The sequence below is a fragment of the Natator depressus genome, chromosome 5, assembly GCF_965152275.1.
Source record: "Natator depressus isolate rNatDep1 chromosome 5, rNatDep2.hap1, whole genome shotgun sequence".
Taxonomy (NCBI): Eukaryota; Metazoa; Chordata; order Testudines; family Cheloniidae; genus Natator; species Natator depressus.
This window is the reverse complement of record NC_134238.1, coordinates 112,101,194-112,120,835: the sequence shown is the minus strand read 5'-3', so window position 1 is coordinate 112,120,835 and position 19,642 is coordinate 112,101,194. Positions and strand designations below refer to the sequence as shown.

Here is a 19,642-nt window from a genome sequence, read left to right as displayed (position 1 = left end):
TGGAGGTAATAAGGTGTATTTGGGAAGAAGGTGCTGACTTTTCAGAGACATTGTCTAATGGTCTGAACACATGACTGGGAGACGGATCATCCTCGGTTCTAACTCCCATTGCTGTCACACACTCACCCTCTTTTGCTTTTGTTAATCCCTTTCCCTCAGTTTCTTTTCTTTTCTTTTCTTTTCTTTTCTTTTCTTTTCTTTTCTTTTCTTTTCTTTTCAAAGTTAGTAATGCTTATTCACCTGCCATACAGGAGTGCTGAGAGGGTTAATTAGTATTGGTAAAGCAACATGAAGATTGGAATTACTAGGTAAATTCTAAGTATTATTATTATTATTTTAAATGATTTAACAAATGAGAGCCTTCCCTTGCATTTAAATATGAAAGTTCTGTCAGTAAATAAGGAAAAGTTTGAGTGATAGTAAATGACTTCCTATACTTACAGAACTCTGGCACTTCATGAATATTGATTTGTATCCATTCTCATTAGTTTTCTGTCAGTAATTGTCACTAGACTAATCAATCATTCATTCACTTTCAAATGCCAATATTTGCTAACATTTGAAAAATAAACAGTATTGACTGACTGTTTTCCATAAAGGCAAATCAAGCCCAGCGTAGAAGAAAGTCTCAAATTGTTCTATATATTACTGGGATAAAAGCTTCATACTTTTCATAGCTCTTGACTTTCTTATACCTCCAGTTTTCATTTTCTTTCTCAGGTTTGATAGTGCTGGTGAGTGCCAGCAGTGGGTCAAGGTTGCCTCTCAACGAATAGACACATATCCTGTTCTGGATAGCCCACTTGTAGAGGTGAGAGGATAGCTCAGTCTTATTGTCCGCACAATCTTTGGCCTTTCTGCTGAAGTTGTTGACAAGGGGTAGGTTGTGGCTATGGTTTTGTAATACAGACAGGCAGGATGGTTAAGCAGTTATGGTACTTGCCTATGGCTTGAGAGACATGGATTCAAATCTCTACTCTCCTGAAGGCTTCCTGTGAGACATTGGGCAAGCCACTTAGCCTCTCAATGCCGCCTCCTTTTATTTGTAAAGAGGGCATTACAGCACTTCCCTCCCTCACAGGGCTGTTGTGAGGACAAATACATTAAGAATTGAGAGGCACTCACATATGATAGTAATGGGGGCCATTTAAGTACTTAAGGGAGACTGGAACCACCAAACTCATTACGTATAGATTAACTATGGCTAAAAGATGGCAGTAACTGTGGTAAACACAGGCTTCAGTCAAATTCAAACCATGGCTTAAAGGTGTGAAAGGCTTCATACATCATTCTACTTCCAATTCTCTGAACTATGCACTCTCCCTACATCCAAGTACTAACTTTCTTTCTGCTTAGTTTTTGTTTTTGCTTCATTCTGTAATGTAAAATCTTTACAGAGGCAAATAATATAATATCTTTACATCATTAATATTTAACTTTGCTTCTGTATTATAGGCAGAGCTGGTAGCCCTACATATAGTTAAGTTTACCTAACACTTTCCATTATATGAACCTGTTTTTTTCCCCTTAAACTGCTTGTATCTTTGTCAAACTTTAATTGTTCAGGTTGACCTTCTGCATGCCAAGTGTCTGTTTAAGGCTGCTGCTGCTGCTGCTTCTTTTTTTTTTTAAAGTTTCAGCTAAAGTGGTTTACAAGAACAAGGTGAGGGGACAGTGGTCATTTTGCCCATGTTAAAAACTTTTAACAATCATTTAGTTGAGCAGGACAGACACCTCCTTTTGTGGGGGGGAGGAGAGGAAGAGCTTGACATTTGGCAGGGGGTGTTAGAGATATGCCTTTGAATGAAAATCTGCTAAAATGTGACAGCTATAAGCCTCTAAATAATTGCAGTTTGCACATGCTCAGGAGAGACTCAGAGATTTTAGTTGGCAAATTCTAAAGATTCTGTCCACACTGGGAATGGTCCATATCTCAGGACTGTGGGGACTTAGCAGAAATTTCCATGCCACTGCTGCCCCCACCCCAAGTGTGGAGATTAGAGACCCAGCACATCATGATGGGGTTGAATGCAAGACTGACTTTATTTCCTGTTTTACCTCCTTGCTCTGTGGCGCACCTCATGGCAGCAGTAAACATTCACAACAAACAGCACACCAAGGACTTCTGTAGCAGAGGGCACAGGAACTGAAAGCAAAGAGACAGTCACTCCTGTGCTCGCAGTGCTCCCACTGCTGACACTGTCTCCAGACTGATGGAGAAGTAAGAACAGTCTGATTGAAAAGGAGGAGAGCAGCATATTGGATGAGTGGGTTGCAGAAACCACAGAGTAGGGGGCAGGGGATGGAGGGTGGGGGCAGCAGAGGAAGAGCAAGGTAGGAGCCATCGAACTGTGCAGTGGATTGGAGTGGAGAGGAGGGGATGGGAACAGGAGATGGGGGAGGTGACAAACTTGGATAAAAGCAGAGGGAGATGGGAATATGCTGGGCACATGAGGAAGAAGAGCCTATTCTCACTAGAATTGAACCCAAGAGTTCTGCGTCTCTACATTCCATATCTATCAGCAACGAGTTGTGAAACCCACTGGTTAAGTGTTGTCTTACCCCTCTTTGGCTAGTCCACATAGAGAACTACTTCATTAGGTCAAGTAATAGATATCCGTGCCGTGGATCTAAAGGTTCCGATTCTGCTGCTGACCCAAGCTGAATGTCAATATAGTTCCACTTGATGGAATTTCTGGGAGTTTTTTCATTATATTTTAATTAAGAAATTACAGAAAAAAATATGTCAAAAGAACATCAAGGTTGCAAAATCAAGCACTGAATAGTTAGGAAATGCTAGAATTAATTTGGTCCCGATGTGCATATGCATAATGATACACATCTTTAATTATATGATTGCCTACTATGGTTTTCCGTGGGACTCCTGCCTCATTCAGTGCACAGGATGGAGCTGTTCTAGGGGTGGAGCAGAGCTGTACAGTGAAGGAGGTTGTTGTTTGTAGAGCCCCTGCCTCATTTGTTGCAGAATTTGAAAGGTGTGGAGTGAATGAGGCAGGGGATTGCAGGAAGAGAAAGGATGGCTTCATGATTAAGAAAATGGAATGCCACCCTGGATTCTATACCTGATTCTGCTGCAGAGTTCTTATGTGATGCTGGACAGGTCATTTAAACCAACCTTTTCACAAGTCGTTACTAATTCTGTGTTCCTCATTTTCTGGGTACACAAGTTGAGCACTCTGAAGCTAGCTTTGCAGAAGGGCTGAGCACTCGTGACTATACCTGATGTCAATTAGAGCTGTGATTTGAACAAATAAAGTGTTGTAAAAAAGCTAAATTCTCTGAAAAATGAGGCCAGAGGTGTGTTAAGTTGGACATTTAAAATTAGTAGACGCTTTTGACAATTCTGGCCTTAATCCCTATGTGTCTCAGTTTTCCATTTGTAAAATGGAAATAATAATACTACCTACTCTCCCAGAGGTGCTGTGTAGATAAATTCATTAATGGTTGTGAAGATCTCAGATACTGTTGTGAAAGCACCATAGAAATCACCCGGAGGAAATGAATAATTTTGTGTTCAGTACAAGGTTTGGATGACTTGCATTAAATAAGGCCTGGGGCCATACATTGGCTGGGGAGGATAAAGAAATATTGAATTATTACCCATTCACTGAATGAGGCAGGTCCTGTGGAAAAACTAGTATGTGATTATGTAATTAATGACCGTATCATACTGCATACACACGAAGGAGCCAGATCAGGTTTTGACAGGAAATCTTAATTCTGGCATTTCCTAACTTTTGAGTATTTTGCTTTGGAACCTTAGTATTCCTTTAGTGTAGTTTTGGCTATACTTTGGATGTCACCTATAAAGCTAGTATAACCTGAGGGGAAAGGTCTGATACACAGTCATAAATAAATACAGTACATCCAGAAAATTGGTACCTAGATACTTCATCAAAGTCCTGCTTGAGTCACCTTTTCAGGGAAAGAAAAGAAAGTTTTAGAAAAGTTTTCTTTCTCCACCTGGAAGGCAAATACTGGCTAAGGCCTAGGAGACAGTGAACTGTAATATTTGATTAAATGAATTAACTTGGGTAGAACTTTACTCCAGCACTTGATCTCTGGATTTATCTGTGTGGCTGAAGGATAAGATGCAGAATTACTGTGCTTAGATTTCAGTTTTTGGTTTTTGTTAGTTAAAAACAAACAAGCTCCTTTTGAAGTGAATTACTGTTCCCACCAGATGAGAAAGCATCTTTGGATGCTGTACAAACAGTTGCCTATGGCTGCAGAGCAGCCTTTAGCCTATGCTTGGATCATGGTGCACTCCCCATCAGGCAGGATTCACTACCATGGTACAGCCAGAGCTGTGATACCAACAGAGCAAGGTCCCCTTCAATAGACCAATGACAGGTTCATGGACACTCACTGAAGAGTGGCCATACCTCCTGCTTCTACCCCCCTCTCTCTCTGATTGGGACCAATACCACCTTTGCACATGGATGCTGCCCTTCAGCTAGTCGGTTCATTATTGGCTTCTTGGGAACCTCTCTTATGAGCACCAGGCCTTTGGTGACATTACCTTTGCTCTTTGGCAATGCCTACACTGTGAGCTAGGGGTGTGATTTCCCAGCGTATGTACATACACTCACACTAGCTCTCACTAAACTAGCACGACTATAAATAACAGTGTAGCGGTGATAGCACTCCTCATGGCAGCGGAGGCCCGTTGAGGCATGCCAAGTACATACCCACTAGGTTCAGCAAGTTGGAGTGGGGGGTGGTCTCTGGTAAGCTTGTTAGCATACTTGGAGGTTCTTCAATTGTTGTTAATATTTTTATGTGATGCTTTCACCTTAAGAATAAATGTGCTTGCTTATAAAGAGCTGTGTGGTGACTTGTGATTATTGACAATTACAGCTCTTCATAGCCTTTGACGAGAAAGCAAAGTGAAGAGGTTGGCTTGTATAGGCAGTCTGACTCACTGGGAATATCATAGTGTAGGCAAGGAACTGTTCAGCCTAGAAAAACCCCAGTCAGGAGAGAGAGAGATGTAGGTCTCCACTCAAGAGACGTAATGTCTGAGAAGCGTGGAGTCTAGAATGTGTGCCCTTGAGCCAGGCTTAAATTCAGCTGGAGCCATCCAGAGCAGAGCTCCAGTAAATAGTTTCAAACCCGCAGGAGCCCTGGTGCCTCCTCACAGGGAAGAAGCCCCAAGTCCCAGTGCCTCCCCAGGGTGCTAAAGCCCCAAGACCCCGAGCCCCACAGCTAAAGCCCAGACCCCCGAATGGGTGTGTGTGTGTCATGGGGAGCTCCAGGAAATAACACTGGAATGGGTTACCTAGGGAGGTGGTGGAATCCCCATCCTTAGAGGTTTTTAAGGCCCAACTTGACAAAGCCCTGGCTGGGATGATTTAGTTGCGGTTGGTCCTGCTTTGAGCAGGGGGTTGGACTAGATGACCTCCTGAGGTCTCTTCCAACCCTAATCTTCTATGATTCTATGAAATGGTTTCTGAAAATTTAATCTCTTCCCTCAATGGACCAAGGAGGGGGAATACAGGTGCAGTTGCCCAGAACTGTGACACACCGTAGTGGTTTTTTTCAGAATAAGTAATCAGGTTTATTTCAGCATGTATCCATCTCCCATAAAATTTCTAGCATGTCTTTGATGGTTAGAAGATGATTGATCAAAGAGATGTCTCTTTGTAAGGATCCAGTGACATTTCAGCAGGACACTAGAGCGCAGCAAGAAAACAGTAGGAAGCACATAAGGTGAAAATATGTGACTCATACTGCATAAAGACTCCAATATTAATCAGGCATTTGGATCTTCCTGTTGATGGCGTTGCTGTCACTACATAAAAAAAAATCACATTTAGACCATCTATTAATGAGCACTCCACAGTCTAATTTTGTTTTAACTTCGTTCCAGCAAAATTCAATGAAATTTTCTTTCGTGGAACCAGAGTTCACACAGTCTCATAGAGCAGCATCTGTGGCTTTCCTTTTCCCCCAGGAAATGCTAGGGACAGGTCAAACTACCGCAGAGCAGGAGTGTTAATCCGACTCTGTTTCAGCTCTGCACCCCTCACCCCAAGAACTCACACAGAATGTTACACAATAGCTGGCAGAGATTCAATGTAGCAAAAGGTCATTGATTACTGAAGACAAATTGCTGAGCGACAGTATCCTGCAGTCAACCCACCATTCCCCCCCCCAAAAAAACCCCAACAACAACAACTAAACAACAACAACAAAAACTAACCTTATCTGGCCAAGAGAACAAAAGTGGTCAGGAACCTGTTGTAACAAAGATTAGCAAAAACTGTAAATACAAACAAGTAAATCAGATTCTGCTTTTGTAGGCACAGACACTTACTGTGTTTTATTGCCGAAGGGTTATACTAAAGAAAACACGTCTCATTGGTAGTAACGCATCTGGGCACACACTGTTTTGGGATTTCTTTGTTGTACAGCACTGAGCACTTTTTTGGCACTAAACAAATAATAAATCTCTGTCCACACTTCTAACGTGCCTATCATCATAATACCTAGTGGCTGCTTAAAGGCTATAAAAGCCAGTGATAACTGCCCAGGGGGAAATTAATTCCTTAATTAACTCCTAATATGAAGTATCCTATTGAAATCAATGGGAGGCTCTCTGCTGACTTCAATGATCTTTGGATCTGATCCATTAGGTATACGCTCCCCCCCCCTTTTTTTTTTAAATTTGTATTTATTCTCTTTGGGTACTTTGGGGAATGTTTTGCTATGCATCCGATGAAATGAGCTGTAGCTCACAAAAGCTTATGCTCAAATAAATTTGTTAGTCTCTAAGGTGCCACAAGTACTCCTATTCTTTTTGCAAATACAGACTAACACGGCTGCTACTCTGAAACTTGCTATAAAGATGTGACTCTCAGCAGGTTGTGAAGAAGGTAAGCATAGGACTGTTGTTAACTTTCTTTTGGAGGTGTTCCAGCACCTAGGGCTGTCTGTAGAGAAGTCTGTAAAGATTTCCTGTCCTCCTCCACTGATATCTGTACTCCCTCAGTCTGACTGTTGTGGAAGACTGAAGCTGCTTTGGTAGGTCTTTCAAAAGATATGTGGTACTTGAAGTAGCTTAGGACTAAACTCCCATTCTCTGCAATAATAAACAAGGAAGTAATGATTTCCAACATTGGAAATCATCAAGTATCCAGTATTATGCTTTAGTATCCATCAAGGATACGGAGTCTGAGATATGGATACAGGGAAGGAGAAAGGAAAGGAGCTAGTGTGGAGAGTGGTGCTATGGTAATTGATGGCCACTGCAATGGAGGAAGGAGGGCAAGGGGTATACAGTGGTGATGCTGACAGAGGTGCAGTGGGAGTGAGTGGTTGCTATACTGAAACTCTGGCCGGATTCGGGTGGTAGAGGGGTTATATGGATGAGCAGTGCTGGATGCAGAAGATAATGCAAGAGGCAACCACCATGAGGGGGAGTGTTTGTGGGCCATGGAGTTAACAAAATGGCTGGACCATAGTTTTAAAGGGTACTGCTATGTGGCAGGGGCCATTTCAAGTATTAAAAATCCCAGCCTTTTTCTCCAAATGTGCTTTTGTATGAAGACAAATTAGGTAAAACTGCTGGATTTCTGTATGTGGGGAACCCAGATTGGGCACCCATTACCTCACTAATCATACTTCATGGTAGTAGGGTATTGAGCCATTTTTCCTTTAAATGATAGTTCTAATCCAGTCCAGGTCAATTGTGATAGAAAGTTGGGATAAAAATGTATTGTGCTCCAATATACTGGCGAATATTCTATGTTTTTAAATAAAATTTATTGTTCATATGTGAGGCACTGTAGTTTGGTGGCTAGAGGAATAGAATGGACTCCAAGTTTCTATTCTCAGCTCTCATTAACTCAGACCAAGTCACAAATCTTGCTCGGACTCCGATGCCCCCTTTATAAAAGAGTGAAGACACTTCTCTAACTCACCAGGGTGTTATAGGGCTTAATGAAGTATTTGTTCTGTGTTTCTACAGCACTTAGCACAATGGGCTCCTTGTTCATGAGTGGGGCTCCCAGGATACAAATAAAGAAAGAATAGTAGTAAACGAGCCAGAATTCACTGAATTTTGTATTCTGCAAATCCTGTTCAACCAACTCAGCTCCTCAGCACAAAAAAACCCAAAACAAACACACACACACAAAAACACACCTGGGTTGGGGGCTGAACGAGGAGCCCATTGTGCTAAGTGCTGTAGAAATACAGAACACAAAGACGGTCTCTGCCCCAAAGAGCTTACACTCTATTGTGAAGTTTTTGCAAACCATTAGATTCACAAATAGTGAAAAAGAGTGTGTGAGAATTTTTGACACAAATCACCAACGAAGAAATGGCAGATTATGGATTCTTTGTAAAGTGTCTGATAGTGGTATCTGAGCTTCAGAAATTGCCAGCTATGTCAGTAGTTACATTTAACAAGCTTTAATGTTAAATCCGTGTATTCTCTATCAAACACACTTATTTAAAGCTGAATGTGTGTACTTGACCAGGTCCTGCAGACCAGTTTCAAAGCTTCATAAATTCTCAAATACTAAAGAGCTTAAATATGATGGTATAGAACCAAAGCCCCAGTATTTGAGAAATATTTGCGAGCCCCCTCCTTTCCCTGCTAGTATTTGGTCAGATCTCCTGGAGTTTGATGTTGCATCATTCAAGTCAATGGGAGTTTTTACACTGAGTTGAATCGAGTCCTTGAAGAAGCCATATTTAAATCTAGATTAGTTTTAGGCTAGGTTTGGGTTTGTGACTTAATCAGAGCAAAATTTTGGGTTCATATTAGAAGGAGCTGAAATCTTGAGATTTTGATCAAGCACAGTAGAAATCTTATAAAGTAAAACCTCAGAGTCATGAACACCAGAGTTAAAACTGTCCAGTCAACCACACCCCTCATTTGGAACCGAAAGTACGCAATCAGGCAGCATTTTTCTTATGCATAGTAAAGTTTCAAAGCGGTATTAAGTCAATGTTCAGTTGTAAACTTTTGAAAGAACAACCGTAACGTTTTGTTCAGAGTTATGAACATTTCAGAGTTACAAATAGCCTCCATTCCCAATGTATTCATAACTCTGAGGTTCTACTGTAAAAACAATGGTTCTTGAAAGATTTTTACCACATCTGAAAAAGAACAAGAAAGTTGTCTCCTTCCTTCTGTGTTTAGATCCAGATTTAAATCAGAGGGCTGGATCTGGGGATTCAAATCTAGCCTTTCTTCCTAAAATCTTCAAAGGTTAAGACTGAAGTTTCTGTATTTAACCCATATTTAAACATTTAGGATTATTTTTCAGAAACTGTGAAATGAGGAAATGCTCTCAGTGGGTATTCTCACAGTCTGCATGAAAATTTTAATAGCATACTTATATTCATATTCTAACATTTCAGAATCTCATCTCTCTAAAATAATCACCAGGTGACTGATTATGATTAGAAAGATGCACGTCATGTCATTTTCTTAATAAATAAATATTTAAATAACAAAGCTTCTGAAAGTTCTAAGGCAGCACTGTAAAAATTTCACTTTGACTCTAGCACAACCTCAGTCCTGTCAATAAAGAAACATCCCTGTGTGAAAGTTTCAGCATGGCATTCATGCTGCTGGGGAGTGGGGGAGGGGGAGGGGGAGGAGGGATGGCATCATTTGTGACACCAATTGTACAGGAGCTCAATGTCAGATATTTGTAAACCAATTTAAACCCTGCCTTATAACTGGCTTAACCATGAAAAGAAGAACATTACTGTTTAATATTTAAACAAAATGTTTAATGTTAGAACAGTAACGTTCTTTTTCTGCATACTAAAATAGGAGGAAGAATTGTTTAGAGCAGTTTGGGGAGGAATAACTAGAAGTAATGGGATGAAACTCAGGAAAAGGGAGTTTGGACACCAGGCAAAATGTCTCAACAATGTGGTCAATTAGAATATGGAATAGTCTCTAAGGTGGGTGGGCAGAAACTGCATCACTGGAGTTATTCATACTTAGTCCAGATGAAGCTGTTGAAATGTTCATATGGAACAATCTTCTGTGGGCAGAGGAATGGACTTAACGTTCTAAAATTCTATTTAAGCAAGATGGAAACTGGTTTGCATCTTTGATATTGGGTATCAGTTCCCAGCCTCAAAGTCCAGTTTTAGCAAGAATGATTAGCTGCCAGCAGAAGGCTCAGAAATGCTAATTTTAGTAAATGTTACTTTCTAAGCACAGTTGTCTGTCCATCCATCATCTTATGTTGAAGTCTGTCACTGAGGTATCTGAGCATTGCAGAGAAAAAGAGCTTTTCATCATCTAAATGTTGTTAGGCAGAATTAATAATGTTTTGTCTTCATTAACCTGTAAGACGGAAATTTTCAAAGCAATCTAGTGGGCTTGGACACACATCCTCCATTCATCTCAATAGAATGTGGGTTTGTAAATTTTCAAGATTACTTTGAAAATCTCAGCCTAAATAAGTAGAACGGTTACAATGATCCCTGGGCTCTGCAGGGTAGAAAGCCAGGGCTCCGTTCCATTGTCCGTTATGCATTTGGATACCAAAACACACCCTTCTCAAATGAAGCCATGCACACCTGTGAGGCAGTGAAGTCGCTAAGATACATTCTAAAACATAGGCCTATAAATCTGAGGGCACTACTGATGAGTGCAAAGAGCATGCTTCTACGTATATCTAGGCTTTTCTCCAAAGCCCATAAATATGGTATCCTTACAAATTTAACTTGGCAGTTTCATTTTGCAGGAGTCCATACAAACACATTCTAAAGCCTCAGCTCAGATCATTTTGCAACTCCTGAATTTAATTTTAATATGTTTGCTCAGTTGATTCTGACTTTCACCTGTTTTTCTGTCAAATACATAATTGCCTCTGGTTTGCTCTTAAGTGGCCTGAGGTGTATGAAAGTTTGACATCCCTTTTGACAACTCCAGCTAAGTTTCTCGGGTTTGTACTAAGCCTCTAAATTTAGGAGATTTGTGCATGGTTTCAGGTTTTATTACAAACATGCAGAACATTACCAGAAATGGATGTTGGCCTTAATAATTACCACTTCATATAATTTTCAAATGCATAGCCTTTCACACAGAGAATAAGTAAGGAAAATGGTACAAATAAATAGGTATTGTCATGGATCACAACAGGATCTCGCTCATTTAGTCTATATATTGTCAATTTAGATTGTCAGGTCTTTGGAGCAGAGACCTGTATTATTTTGTGTATGTTTAAGTGTCTAAAATACTTTAGGCTACTGTGGCTCCAATTTGTCAAAGCATTTAAGCATGTGCTTAAAGTTAAGCACATGAGTACTTCCTTATTGAATAGGATTTAAGTGCTCAGTGTTAAGCATGTAAGTGCTTTGCTGAATCAGGGCCTACATAAACAATGTATAACAAATAATAAATACTACATTGTATTCTTCAGCCCTTGTAACCTCCTTTCTTATATGGCATGTTGTTTGTGCATAGCCTAAAATAGAGCTACTAAACTTTCCCATCTCCCAGGAGTGGAGAGAGGCTAACTTAATGACTAAAAATCACACAAAAAATCTCATGAGAGGTATCATTTGTTGAATGCTTTTAATCTATTCCAGAGTTTCATCCATGGGTTTGGCACTGATAAGCACCTAAACTGGAGGCTTATTACCTTGGTTTTGCCAGCTGGGAGAAGGAAAGAGTTCTGCAATCTTGTGAGAGTTCCAGTGGCTCTCGGAATGGTTGAGCTGGGAATACATAAGAGCAGCTTCTCTCCTGATCTTTTAACAGTTCTGTGTCCATTCCCATCCAGAACAGAGGAATGAAAAATAATGACAGGAAGTAGGTGGGGAAGTTATTAAATGAACTTTTTTGATCCTCAGAAATGGATCGATTTATGTTTTGGATGATGGTTCAGGAGGGATGGAAGGTTCTTATTCTATCCAAACCATGATTGCCCTTCCTTCCTATTAGCTACCTTGTGTTTTTACTGGGTTATTTGTTCTCTTGAGGTTTACCGTTATTTGTATTTAACAAATGACTTTTCCTCAATTCCCCCTCTATATAATATTATTGTCTCTCTCACGTTGTTCTCCTTCTTAATGATACAATATTTAGAGAAAGACAAAACTACCTTGAGCTCTGGACATGAAGTTATACACTGATTTATGGGTGAGTCAGGTATTTATTTAGGTGGAGATTTTCAAAAGCACAAATGGGAGTTAGTCATAGGAAATCAGATATTGATGAGAGCTACATTTGAATTGTTTTGCACCAGCTAAGCAAGGAAATGCTCTAAACTGGGATTTTAAAATCCTTTCCAGCTGCTGCTTAGTGAGCAGAAGGAAATTTGTCAATACAAATCCTGTTATGGGACAGTGAAGCTAGTAAAAGTGTGTAAGAGGGATTTTTTTTACCCTCTATGTATTTCTATATTGTTGCCGGTCTGCATTTCTAATGCACCATCGCCATAGTAACGAGGTAGAAACACAGAGACTCATTCTTTTCTCAGTTGCAGTGGTGTAAATCATTCAAGTTAAGAGAGTTACTTTGGTGTAAATAAAAGGAGAATGAAGCATGCACAATAGCAAATAATGAGAGTCCCAGATTATGCCAGCTTCTGTCAGTGTAACTGAGGGTGCGATGCCCAGCGCAGCAGAGTCCACCCAAGGAAAAGGTGCTGCTGTGTATAAACCCACAATCCCTGTTCTGTACAGGGTGGGCATGCAGCTGTCCAGCACATCCCCAAAACTGGGCTCTGCTGCGCCAGCGGGAAGCAAAGGGATATGACAATGTAATGCATTGCTCTGCTGGCTGGGCTTCTATAGAATTATATTATGTAAAGGGCAGCCCTGGTAGTGAGATGCCTGGTTGAGGAAGGTGGTTCAAACATTTTCTGACCACTCTTGATGAGGAATTCCCCCAGGGGTGCTGAAGTTGCTACAGAGACAGCGTGCAGAGGGAAGGTGGGGGCGTGGCAGTGTAAGTGTTTGCAGATTGTTCCCCCTCTTTGACAGTGGAGTAATCAGGCCCATTGTGTCATAACTTCTAAATCATATACAATAAAAGAACATTGATTTTCTGTATATGGCAGCAGTGAGAAGTGAATGGGAAGAGAAGCAGAGAAGATATTCAATGTCATTGCAAACGTTCTTAATGCATACAGCAACCATTCCTCTAGTTTTGCTCCTACAATTTAACTGTACATTACCTGAGTGCCTACCTGTGCCAAAAGCTTGCACAAATTCTTCTGCAAAAACTGTGAAGTACTAAATATAATTCACTGCCATGTCAAATATACAGTTCAACAAACCAAGATAACAGAATGAACCATCTGAAGGGCTGAGTTTCCTGCCACTTTCCTCAGAATAATCAATTAAGCCCTTTTCCCATAGGTGAGATTACACAAAATCATCATTTATAGGGCAGATAAGCACTGCTTTCTAACTGAACCTATAGGCAAGAGGAAAATGTATTTTCTTTAAGGGCCTTTTCCCTTTCTGGCATTCAGCTGGCTAATGTGGCCAGTTTCATTGCTTATGTAAAACAGGAGCTTCTTCAGAAAGAACTGATTTACTGGAATTTAAAAACTATCGTTAATATTATTTGCATGAAAACATTTTCAATTCAATAACTTCTCAGCGCTGCATATGGACTGCACGTAAAAGACTTGGAAAGAGAAAAGAGGAGCAATGAGGACCAGGTGATAAAAGGAAATAACTCAAAGGGTGAATTAGTCCAAGGAGGTGAAATGCCTATGCAGAAATTTGATCAACACAATCGGTTGAATGCTACTGTACATTTCCTACCACATAAATATTTTGTGTAGCTGGAACAGTATGTACCATGTGTGTACAACACCAGATATGCATTATTATAGCTGCACATATTGTGTACATCAGCTTGTAGTTCAATGCACATCTGATTTGCGAAATTAGAGAATGGCCTTTTACTTTCAGAGAGTTCACAGCTCAGCATGTGATGAAGTAAGTGATGAAAATACATGTATATGCTATTGGCTTGCATTAGTGATGGAGAAGGTGTTTGCCCCAGCTAGAGGAAAACTTGCATTCATCTTGTGATGTTTAACCATTGCACCCTGCTGTCTCTGGCAAGTTTGAGTACTGGGGAGCTTCTGGCTGTTTCAGTTTCAGACTCTCAGCAGGTTCTGTCACACTCCTTTAAGGAAATGGAGTTAAGGAGGTGAAAGCACAGCATTAACATATGACAATAATGAACAAAACAATGGAGAGAAAATTGGCTATGCAGCAATTACCAATAAAAAAAGTTTAAAAAAAAAGCAAAGCAAATTTTAAAACAAAAAAATAGGTCAGGCTTTTATCTTTTAGGAGTCTGCAGCAATGTAAATGACATCTGAAGGAAGTTTTATTTGAATTGCTCCAGGCAGTGGATTATTTCTCCAGTCAGATTATTCATTCCATTCCAGTTTCCAAGATGTCCCTCCAGGAGCATTTGCTGAAGTAGCAGTTGGGTTAAAGTTGCAAACAACCACAATGTGACTTGCCTCAGAACAGATGAGGGCTGCATGCATAACCCCTGTAATGCATGATGCTGATAAGAATGTACATTTGTTTCACAGTGCCAATTTTTAAAGTCTGTGTGATAAAAAAATCTTTGCAAAACCATGGTTTTCCTGGGTATTTATGGAGATCTCTGTTACCTTAAATGGTGTTCTGTAGCTGTGTTTTATAAACTGTAATGCAATGGATATTTGTTGGGTTGTGCAGATTTGCTTCCGAAGCCACTAGCTTTGTTAAAATCCCTTGTTTATTCAAAACAATAATTAAGGTTCTGACAATGTTTCCACTGTATTGTAAGCCCTTATTTTCATCTGCAAAATAAATGTGCTCTGAGGTGAAATGTGAAGCAAAAACAAAAGCTGGTGGTGTTTTTATTTTACAGATCTATTTAGTTATTTTTTTAAAAGCAAATTTAATATTTTAAGTGAATTTGATGCCCCTGAAGAGAGCTAGGTTGACATCCCTGGAAAGTGAAAACCTATGTTCCATTGTACAATGGGTACTACAACAAATAGTGCCTACTCCCTCCACACTGTACCTCACAACTATGACCATGCCCTATGCCTGTTCAGTCCCTGGCCTTGCTATTGATACCTCTACCATGGGTGCCAATAGAGGGCGTGATTGCTTTGATGTGATCATTTAGTGAGTGGCAACTGGACCACCAAACTCATTTCATAGAGCATACCATCCAGCCATTGACCAGTGACAGCTTTTTGTCATTACCATCTCAGTTCAATTTGACTTATATTGGAAATGAAAGATTTTATATCCCATCAGCAAACCCAGTAAGTTTTCCAGCCCGTCTACTTGGTCACTTTATAGTTCTTTTGGTGAAAAATATGCCCAGAAATTGATTCTGTCAGTGGGTATGGATCATTTTAGCATCCTTAGACTCTTTGCACATCATAGGGTTTAGCAAAAAATGTGAGTGTGGACTCACATCCAGGTGGGGGTTGGCTTTTTCTATTTTATCCTTATTGGAGGGCTTTCCCCTCCTTTTCCAACAGAGGACACATCAGAAGAATTTTGCTCAACCAAATGGTACGCTGAAGAAAGAGTGTCTGGAGGAGTCACCTTTGGGAAGGTGTGGGGGGTTGGGGAGGGGGCGGAAAGGGGACTAGCCATTCTGTTAACTCAGCTTTAAAAGTGAACAAAGCTTACTTAAAAAAAAAATTCTTTCAGATCCTCTGTACTGAACACACTGGGTGAAATCCTGACCCCACAAAAGACAATGTCAAAATTCTCATTGATTTCAGCGGGGCCAGGATTTCACTTAATACATCTGCAATCTAAGGGCCCAGACCTGTGCCAGGATGTTCATGGTTATTCAGTGAATAAAATGGGGAAATGGTGGAGAAATGACGCAACACTGCTTTTGCCTTTCTTCTAAATCTTCCCATCCTCCTCCCTTTTTTTTTTAAACTGGGATTGCTGAGAAATGTGGGTATGATCCATATCCCTCTGTACCCTTCCAAGTCAAATGCTATAGCTGCTGCTACTCCTGCACCACCTCCTCCAGGAACACCCTCTGTAGCAATGTGCCTTCTTATCACTTGGTGTTCTTTTAATGGGAAAGTGTGAGGGGATGGCTTACCATTTTGGTTGGCTGTTGTTAATTTTCTGTTAATGTACATACGTCACTACCTTAAAAAAACCCAACACCTTGTTTCTTTGTCTTCTGAACAACTGCAAGTAAACCATTCATTAACCCATAATAATAAGCTGATAAAATGGTTTCCCAGCCCTCTAAAATGGATGCAACCTCTTTTCCCCTGAGGCATCAGGCTGCAGCAGAACAAGGCAATCAAAAGATTGAGTGGCATTGTCCGGAAAGGAAATGTAGGTGAGGAGTATATTGGCTGATTATCACTGTTTCTTTATGTTGGTGCCTAGTATGTGATAGATGCTTTCCAAGCACTTAAGGATTCTCCCTGATCTGAGGTGCACCACAACTGATGGTGTTTCAAATCTTATGGATCCCCCCATGGAGAGAGAAAGGCCCTTCAACATAAAACCTATGGGAGGCTGTCACTGGCAATGGAAATGCTACCTGCCCTTCTAGGGATGCAGGGGACCTTGCTGGTGCAAGGAGGAGCAATTCAGTGTAGACCTTTCTGTACCAGCTTTAGCGAATGAGGTCCCATGTGTAAAATGAGTAGAGAACACTGTATGGCCCTAAAGCAAGTAGTGACACAATACTGTGTACTTGATTTGGAGGAGATAAATGCGGATTCACAGGACAAAGTATAATGGTTCCTTTAGATTTATTCCATGTGACACACAATGCATGTTTAAAAATTATCTACATTCACAAATTCAACTACGACAGCATTAAAGATTTTGGTATGGTCTACTAGGTAAGTAGCAAGGCTTTTAAAATGTTATTACATATGTATTGTTTTCATTAGATCATAAGTTCTTTAAAACCATTAAAGTCTGTCAGAGAAGTATTTAGACAAATTAAATATTTTATAAATAAAAATTAGAGGGACTGCTCTTTTTTTTTTTTTTTGCTTTTACAGCTACTCTATTAAAAAAAAACTGAAAATTTGCATCCAACCCCCTCACATAATCTCCAAGAGCCTTACTTCAATAGGAGCCTACTCATTAGAGAAGAGTGCTCTGAATGCCTAGTTCATTGGTACTCAATCTTTTTTCCATATGATGCCTCCCCCCCCCCCTCCAGTATATCCAGGGTCTAGACAGGAACCCATTCCTATTTAGCAGGATGGGGAAAGAACAATAATCATGATCCTCAGAGTGGGAACCTATGGTCTAGTTCAATCTCCTGAAAATGCCATGTTCTCTCTCACTTTATCTATGTCTATTGCTGTCATCATACATGTGATAGTGACATCCATGTGATATGTTGTAGAACCACGTGATGAATGCATTTAGCATGCATCTTTGACTGCTTTACCTGCATTCTACAATCCATCTGCTAACATTCCAAACCTCTGAACCACTGTCAAACAGTGATAATTAAAACAAACAAAAATCCAACCATGATAATGTTCTTCTTTTTGTCCCCTAGAGTGAAATTTCCCTGCGAAAATTACACTGGTCTGAGGTACAGAATGGGCATTGTTCAATCTGGACCTGGGTCAGTAACAGTTTAAGATTCAATATCTCCTAAACCATCAGGGCTAGAACCAGGTGCTTTATACCACTGGAAAAGAGCTGTGAAAACCTACCTCCTAGTCGTGTAAGCCTTTTGTTTCTATTTCTGGTAGACATGAAAAATAGTATCAGTAAAGTGTTTTAAAAAGTCCCTGATGTCCCATTCCTGCATCAGGGGTTCTACTAGCATGGACCCCTCAGCTCATACAAAGTCTTGTTGATATCAACAGGGTTACCTACAGCTGCAGGGCTCCATGCAAATGGAGCCTAGTGCAGGATCAGAGCCTCAAATAGTTTCTCTGTAAAATATACTAATTACAATTCATGATGATGTGACGTGACATGAAGGTGTATTGAAGTGGCCTGCATAGCTTAATCTTAATCTAGTGAGTCAGGTACACGCACCCATACACATGAGTCCTCCACCTCATAAGCATTAGTTTAGCTGGAAGTATGAAGATTTTAAGGCGGAAGGCCAATCCTTAATTCCACACCAACATAAGTAGAATTGTAGCACATGTAGCATGCAGTTGCCCTGGTAAATGATTGTATTATCTCCAGATTTGGGCAAAAGAAGTGAATTTGGGGTGGGGTGGTTAGTTTACTGCCTACAAGTCTGGCACTTAATCTTTGCAAAACTTAATTGGTGGCAAGCAATAAAAATGTTTTGCATTCTTGCGCCCCTGAACAAACAGGATATTTTCACCCACAAATATTTTTTTCATGTTGGTGTGCAAATCCCAGAAGATTTTCTCCTTCAATGTAACTTTAGTTTCCAGAACAGATCATCCGCCTGGAATGTTCCTCACACCAGGCAATGTGAGTATATGCTGTGTGCCCAGTCACTAGGGCCTCCAGAGTATCCACATGGTAACATTTTAAAGTGGTGCATGGGTGAGCTGTCAGAAGGCTTCAGTTTATGAATGTTCTATAGTTCCCAAACTGTCAAAAATCCCCACCGCGGGGGGATTTCTTGCCCAATGTGACACTCCTTGCCCAGTGACCTGCACACCATCCCATCTATCAAGGTCAGGACTATGTCCTCCAATCCTCCCAAACTTACCTTTATTGTGTTGGTTGACAGGGGAACAATGATAGGAGCATCTGATCAGGCAGGACCTCTCCTAGGTGGCCACTATCCTATCTGTTAAATTTGGTGCAAGCACCAGGTAAACACCACTGCCCTAAAGTCTAATAAATGTCTGTAGGGGGAGGGGCAGCTAATGCTTACTCTTTACTCACCCAAAAGCCAGTAGGTACCGAAAATGACTCCAGCCTTGACCCTGCACCCACTGAAGTCATTTGCCAAGTGCAAATCCTCAATAGTGCAGGATTAGGGCCTCTCTCCATAACTCTTTTGCATTTTAGCTGGTACAAAATGCATAAGTCAAAGTCTAGTTATTCATGATCCTTAGCTGATTGTCCACAGGTTTTGCTAGAACCTTGATTTCAAGTGGGCTCAGGGTTCCAGCTGTAGATTTTGCACAGCCCTAGCTGTATGCCCCTAAATTTGCATTGCTGACAACATGCTTTGCATGCACACAGCCACTCATGATGCAGCCCTTGGTGGCAGGTTGGCAACATTCATTCAGGTGATTCATTGTAAAAGCCTCTTTTTGCTGTTTATTTTTCTAAACAATCCACTTTTATGTTACCTCTTTCTAGACAATACAAGCCATTACTTTTTTCCCCCTCCAGAGGCAATTTTGCAGCAAAGTGTTCCTGCGAAGAAAGCAGACTCGGTATGAAACATTGCAGCTTGTTGTTGTGGCATGTTTATGTATGTGTATGACACACGTTTTCCCCGATGACTGCTGTCATATCTGCTCAGTTTGATAGTCAAAATAATGTTTTTATTACTTTATGCACTACAGATTAATCTGAATTTAAGAGAATCAAGCTGACTTTGTTTGCCTCATTCAACATGAGCAATATCAAGATATCAGAAAACTCGTTCAGTTTCAGGAATGATTACTGTTCTTTAAGATGTAAGAGGCTGATAGAA

At 40.5% G+C, this 19,642-nt stretch overlaps 1 long non-coding RNA gene across 1 annotated transcript in view; it reads right to left on the bottom strand.

Moving 5' to 3' along the window:
• Positions 1-5,756: 5,756 nt before the first annotated feature.
• The window catches only part of LOC141987056 (uncharacterized), a 95,959-nt gene continuing 82,073 nt past the window's right edge, over positions 5,757-19,642 (bottom strand). The window contains exons 6-7 of the long non-coding RNA XR_012639431.1: positions 6,227-6,261; positions 5,757-5,815 (exon numbers count right to left, since the gene is read on the bottom strand). This is a non-coding gene — a long non-coding RNA (uncharacterized LOC141987056). The remainder of the gene's footprint in view (positions 5,816-6,226; positions 6,262-19,642) is intronic.